Below are 7516 nucleotides of genomic sequence, written 5' to 3'. Positions count from 1 at the left end.
TCTCCATCTTGCTTCACGTAAAGGGTTGGTAGTGGGCTTAATACGCCCGATAATTAATCGGAACCATCGAGGCCGACGATAACACCGCTCGGTTATCCCGATAGTACGGAACGGGTCGCTTAAGTGGCCCGTGTCCGGAGTCGACCTGCGGCGAGGTGCGATCGCCCGGTCTACCCTCCGTGTGGGTACTTAGGTAGGTCGAATTTGGCGAACAACCCTATCCCACGCGGGGGGGCCGATTGGCACGATCGTGGTGAGGCCGAAAGGCCCACCCATGACTAGCTCCCGGCGTTAGTCCGAGAGGGTCACGACAGAATTGTCCGTCCAGTGGGCGACGTGCCGCGATTCGAGTTACGTGGCCGTTCGCACGCCGGCGGGCGCGAATTCGCAACAATACGTTAAGAGCACGCTGGCAGATATCGTAGTATGCTGGCATACGTCGAGAAATTTTCAGCATGTTGAAAATTTCTCGACGTGTGACACACGTTCCGCATACGCTGGCATAAGTTGTAGGCACGTTACGCGATCGTTGACACACGTCGACACACGTTACTTGTACGTTACTCATAAGTCGAAACACGTCGACATAATGGTTAGCGTCAGTGTTCCAGACTCCCTGGTTTTATTTTTCTTTTTCTTCGGTATGACGGTGATGTTGACACTTCGATTTCTAGTGCGGTTATGATTTAAATCGTTGAGCGGCAGCCTATTAACTATATTATATTATAACCGCACTAGAAATCGAAGTGTAAACATCACCATCACGCCGAAGAAAAAAAAAAAAAACAGGGAGTCTGGAACACTGACGCTAACCATTACCATGACGTGTTTCGACTTATGGGTAACTTTCAAGTAACGTGTGTCGACGTGTGTCAACGTTCGCGTAACGTGCCTACAACTTATGGCCAAGCGTATGCGGAACGTGTGAGTCATACGCTGGCAGCCTGGCATACGTCGAAAAATTTCAAGCATGGAAAATAAATCTAACACCTCAGCGTACTACGAAAAAAAGCCAGTGTACTACGACGTATACCAACGTGCTCTTAACGTATACAAACTTACCCATAATGTATTCGACGTGTGCCAGCGTTTTAGCGAACTTTTGCATACGTCAGGCATACGCTGGCTAAATCGTCAAGGTGTGACAGGGCCTTAAACCAGGTGGGGACAATGGAGACAACACTGTTGGCAGGGAATGCATTCCAAACCAAACGTTGTGATGGACTATTCAGTGAACAAAATACATTACATTGATTTAGTAAATCACACAAACCATACAGGAACGTTTTTCACACCAACGAGACCTACCTACACTTCTGTATCTCTTATTGTGGTGTCTTGGCATAGGGCGCTGAGGAGGCGTGGAGTATTTGTGATAATAGTCACGTGCTTAGGCATGCATATATCTGTACGCGCCCGCTTGAGGCCAGAGTGGTGCGCATCCGAGTACGTAATAAACCAGAGTTACAACTACACTCTCGGCTCGTATCTGTCTGCAGCGCGGCCACCACAATTGGCGATGATGGATTGGGATCGGATCACCGCTCATGGCGGAGTGCATGTTTTCATCGGCAATGACTTTGAGTTGTTTCCGGAGCAATTGGATTGCCAGGCGCACACGGCGCCGGGAAAATCATCGCAGCTCGCGCGGAACGAGTTCGATCACCTGACAAGGAGCCCGGGAGAGCGCATCGCGAGTTTCGCGACGCGGGTGAGACATCTCGCTGTCGCCTGCAAATTCACGTCGAGTGAACGGCAGGCCAGGCTCAAAGATCGTTTTATTGCTGGTTTGCAAGACTCAGACGTGGTTTCGGCGATACTACGGCTGAAGTACGAGGACATTACGTTCAATTCAGCAGTCGAAACGGCATCGGCCATCGAACAGACGCTGAGAGAAGTCCAAGCCATTGCCGGCCAGAGCCTCACAGGCGGTCCGGAGGTCAACGTGGCGTGGGACAACCCCGATGACCTGGGGCAAGACCTGCAACCTGTGCGAGGCCACCCCGAGCAAGACCTGCGATCTATACGAGGTTTTGTGCATGACGTACGCTTTTACTTCCCGGAACAAGACCTGCACCCTGCACGAGGCAACCCGGACGACCCGGAGCAGGTCCTGCAGCCGATTATGAGCCTGTTTTCACTTGGTCCAATGGTGACAAGACCAATGACAGTGGAGATCGAGGTGAACAAGACACCGATCGTTTTTCAAATTGATACCGGGGCCGCGGTGTCGATCATGGGCGAACAGACTGCTCGTAGACTCAACGGTCTCAACCTTATCAGGTCTGACCTCATGCTCTACACGTACACCAGCGAAGCCATTATGACACTTGGAATGACAGACATACCTGTGACCTACTGAGGTCAAAGCGCCTGTGCTCTTGCTATTTGTGGTACGAGGGGAGGGGCCAGCACTCCTGGGCCGAGACTGGCTGACTAGTCTCAGGCTAGACTGGACGGTGCCAGCCATTCACCTTGGGCGACCCGTGCCGAGCCGATTAGAGGATCAGTCGGAGGAGGTTTTTCAAAAGCATCAAGATTTGTTTTGCAACGAGCCTGTACAACTCGAGGACGTGCAGGCAAAACTTTTGAGGAAGGAGGGAGGGGTGCCTCCCTTGGAGCTCGCGTGCGAGGTCCTGCTGGGGGCAGGGGCCACGCGGATGCAGAGTTGGTGTCTGTTCCTTGCTTCCTACAACTACGATATAGAGTTCCGGAGCAACGGGACGCATGCCGACTGCGATGGTCTCTCGCACTTGCCTTGCGCGGAGGGCCGCGGGAAGCATGCCGATTGTGACGGTCCCTCACGCTTGCCTTGCGCGGAGGGTCCAGCGTCGTTTGAATCAGCCGACCAGGTTGATGACCTTGCACTGAGCCAGGTCCAGGGCGGGCCGGTCACCACCAAGCAGGTCGTGGTGGAGTCGGCTCATGATACAGTACTCGCCCGTGTCGTTCAGGCGATTCCAACGGGGGATTGGATCAGAGTACTCGCCCGTGTCGTTGAGGCTATTTCAACGGGGGATTGGAGCGATCTGCCTTCGACGGTGGGAGCGGCTCATGATCCGGCGTGCGCTCGAGTCGTGCAGGCGATCGTTCAGCACGTGATCGCCTCGAGCGCAGTCTGCATCGTCTCTGCGCCTTCGACCGTGCATTCCGCAACCGAGCTATGGTTGTTCACAAGGTTGTTGTGGTGGCCGGGGTTGGGGAGAGACATTGAACGAGTGTTTTTGCATTGCGCTGCTGGGCAGGCAAATGCCGATAAGCCGTGCGTGAGCGGAATGTGTTTGATTGTGATCGATGCGTTCTCTGGGTGGCCGGAGCGTGTGGTTTGGCGGGGTGCTTCGACGGGCATTGCTGTGCAGGGGCTGCAGCCGATCGTTGATAATAAAAGCATACCCGAGAGATTGGGTTCTGGCAACGATCCGCCATTCCTCAGAGATGTGTAATGATCTTGTGCATCGCGGCGGTGTTCAACACCTTAAACGGTTTGTTAAAATGTTGTGTCATCCTGACGTGCCGGAATCGTTTGTTAAAATGTTGTGCCATACTGCCACAAACAAGCAGGCAGAATAGTTTGTTAAAATGTTGTGCCATCCTGCCACAAACGAGCAGGCAGAATCGTTTGTTAAATTGTTGTGTCATCCTGCCACTAACGAGCAGGCAGGATCGTTGGTTGAGATGTGGAAACGTGCTTGGCGTAAAGGGAAGTCTACATCTGCGCCGACGGTGCTTAATGTGTTTTCGTTAGCGTGTGGAAATGTGATACGTTCAGCCACCGATGAACCTGCAAAGGTAATGGAGCCAGCAAATCACCTGGTTCGGATTGATGGCGGGGAGCCGGGGCAGATTCGCTGTTCAGCGTCATCCCCACCTCTGATCTCACCAAGGTCAGACGTGCCGAGCGACATGGAGCCACCACCTCTGATCTCGCCAAGGCCAGACGTGCTGGCACCCACGGGGCTAACGGACTCGGGGTGTTTACCTAATTCGGTCCTGTCCGAGGGAGACGCGCAAGCTTGTCGGCCGGGGGCGTTTGATGGTGCAGGGGGAGATTCGCCTCGACCTAGGCAGAAGGCGTGGAAGTATGGGCCGTCTGATGGTGCTGTCCGCCCAGGGCGGATCAAGCGACGTGGTACTTGGGGGGATTTTGGATGATTAGTGTCCTTTTTCACCAGTTGCTTTTTGTGTACTTCGGCCAATGCTTTTGCTAAGTGCCATTTTGTCAGTTGCTTTTTGTGTCTTAGTGTCAATGATTTTTGATTAGTATCATGTTGCCATTTTATAATCATACTTTTGGGAGGGAGGAGAGTGGTGTATGGGCATAGAGCGCTGAGGGGGCGTGGAGTATTTGTGATAATAGTCACGTGCTTAGGCATGCATATCTGTACGCGCCCGCTTGAGGCTCAGAGTGGTGCGCATCCGAGTACGTAATAAACCAGAGTTACAACTACACTCTCGGCTCGTATCTGTCTGCATCTCGGACACCACACATAATAAATCAACATTATTACACCAAGATACCTCAAAGGCTTGCTCTGATTAAAAAACAAACACAATGCAAACTCAGATTTCCCACTTTGTCATGAAGAAGTGTCAAAAGTCACCAAATTATTACTCCACTTCATTTCCGTCTTCCCTCTTCTTTTTTATTTTTAATTTCACGTTTCACCGTTTGCCATGATTTCTCTCTCTCTCTCTCTTCCTCCTCTTCAATGGAACACCAAGACTCCATCGAAGCACAGCTTCCACTCTTCCACGACAAAGCCCACACCGCCATCTTGGAAAACCGCGTGCCTCTTCTTTTCTGAACTTCCCTTCATTCCTCTTCGAGGTTAAACTTCATATAAACGGCACATCGAGGCAGCATTACGAATTACTAGAAGGAGCAATCACCGAGTGATTTGTATTACATGGAAAGCTCGAGATATTTGCATTAATCGCATGCCAATTGATATCGTTGAAGCCAGTAAGGTCGCCATCTTACCCTGCCCACTTAAGACGCCCGATATATTTTTTAATCAAGTAAATAATTAAATAAGAACAGAGTTCAATTTGTTCGACCACTTTATTAGCGTGGAACGACAATAATTTAATCAAACAAGTATTGAACAGGTTGAAACGCCCACAACATCCCTGGCTCCGGCTCAGGCTGCGCATGCGCACTGGCACAGGGGACCGTCGATATGTAGAAGTACCGTAAAGTACAATGTTGTCTATCTCCCTCCGAGTCTTTATTATGTTAATAGATAAAGGCTGAGAAAATATTAAGTTTAATGAATGAACAAAAGTTGATATCGCCCATCGTGTGACTATTCCATGGAGTAGTCCTTGTGCCAGGCAGGCACGCTGGTCGCTCTGGTGGATCGGCGTTGACCTATTGCTGGTGCTGGTGGTGTCGGGCCCCAGTGGGGATGGGGCTTTCGGGGTTTCAGGGGCCGATGGTGGCGTCTGAAGGATCGCGCGCCTCGGTGTGCCTCGTCCTGGTGCTGCTGGCGTGTCTAAAACGGGTGTCGTCTTGCGCCGGGGTGTGCATACTGACGTCAGTGCCGGCGTGGGCCCCGTTGGCGTCGCAGATGTCACGGGTTCGCTGTCGAGGTCAGGCAGTTGCGGTGTTACAACGGGTGCAGGTACAGTGATGCGGGTTGCTAGATCATCATAGATAGACCGGGGTGGCAGATGGTCATTGCGAACTGGGCTAAACTTGCGCAGGAATTTCCTGTTCCGAAGTGTGACTCTGCCCGAGCCGTCGATCTTGATCACGTATTGGTCGTGTTGGCGTAGCTCCACGATACTGCCTGTCTTGTCCAATTTTTTTGGGTGGAATCCTGTCTGGTTCTGTACGTGGACTAGGTCCCCTACAGCAAGTGGCGGAAGGCGTTTGGTGTGTTCTGCCCAGGTGTCGGCTGTGCGGATATGACGTTGCGGAGGGCCTCCTCCCTCGCTTTCAGGGTCTCATGCCAAGTGTCGTGCGGTCTGTACTTCCCGGGGATAATTGGGATGAAATCGCGTATCGGGCGGTCGAAGACACACATTGCCGGGGAGATCTTCGTGTCAGGGTCAGGCGTGTTACGATATTGTAGTATCGCTCTCTGCACAGCGTCAGTGTCAAGTTCTCCCTGCGAGCTGGTGTTGTCCGTGATAAGTCGTTTCATTGTCTTAACTCCAATCTCCGCACGACAGTTGCTGTGAGGGAAGGCCACCAATGACAAGCGATGGTGTACGCCCCATCTGTGCAGGAATGACCTGGTCTCGGTGGACGTGAACTCCGGTCCCCCATCTGATGCGAGCTCTTCTGGTGTCCCGTACGTCACGAAGGCGCGACGTAAGTGGTTCATGAGTCCGGCGGCGCCACCCATTGACTTTGAGATGATCGGCCAGTTCTAGTATCTGTCCACCGTCACAAGGTAGTGTGCACCCCTGTGTACAAAGAAGTCCGAGCACACTGCCTGAAAGGGGTAAACGACCGGAATAGGTGGAGTTGGTGGCGCTCCAGGCTGTGATGGTGCCATCCAGTGGCAGTGTTCGCAGTTTTTCCGAGTAGCGCTGATGTCGGCCGACATGCCTGGCCAGAATACAGAGGATTCTGTGCGGGCGGTCATCATTGATACGCCCTGGTGGGCAGCGTGTAGGGCGCTCAGCACATCGCCGCGGATTGAGGTTGGTATGACTACTCGGTCCTTGTATAGGATCACTCCATCTGTCGATGTAATGTTCTCGCGGTACTGGTGATAGTCGCGAATTGTCTCTGGCATCTCGATTTTTGAGTCGGGGATGCCGTTCATTGTCATTCCCTCCAATATGTGCATATTGCCATCGCTGCTGGTGGCTTCCCTGACGCGATCCCATGTTACTGATCGCAATGATTCGAGGCCCGCGGCGCACCATGCCAGGTTGTCCTCCTCGACGTCGTCGTCATACTCCGGCTCAGTTTGGCGTAGGAGGGACAGGACGTCGGTGTGCGTGCTTGGTTGGAGGTGGGTCGCTATGGTGGCATTGTCATCTGGAAGGTTCATGAGTGGAGGTCGCGTGGTGCCGACCGGCCTGCGCGACATGGCATCTGCCGCCTTGTTCTTCATGCCCGGGATATGTATAATGCGGAAGCGATAACGCAGGGTCTTCTCCTTGAGGTTCCTGAGGCGGGGGTTGGGTATGTCGTCAAGTGCTCTGTCCGAAAGGAGTTTCAGCAGTGGTTTGTGGTCTACCGCAACGATCAGGTTCTCGCAGCCCAGTACGAAGTAGCGCGCCTTGTCCAAGGCGTCCGCGACTGCGAGAGCCTCGCCCTCTATGGGCGCGTATCTGGATTCTGCCGCGTGTGTAAATCTGCTGCCGACCAGGGTTATTTTCCATCCATCAGTGCAGCAGAATGGTCTAACTGGCACGCATCGGCAGTGCTTTTGAAGCAACCAGAATCCGATTCCCTCCTTCGACCAGTCCGTGGCGATGCATGTTGGCTTAGTTTTGTCAAATATGCGGACACCGTGTTCGATTTCTTGTACGATCACGTCTTTCGACTCGCGGA

Source organism: Eptatretus burgeri, chromosome 10, assembly GCF_056783735.1.
Source record: "Eptatretus burgeri isolate ZD-2024b chromosome 10, Ebu_testis_v1, whole genome shotgun sequence".
Classification (NCBI taxonomy): domain Eukaryota; kingdom Metazoa; phylum Chordata; class Myxini; order Myxiniformes; family Myxinidae; genus Eptatretus; species Eptatretus burgeri.
This window is presented reverse-complemented; position numbering follows the sequence as displayed.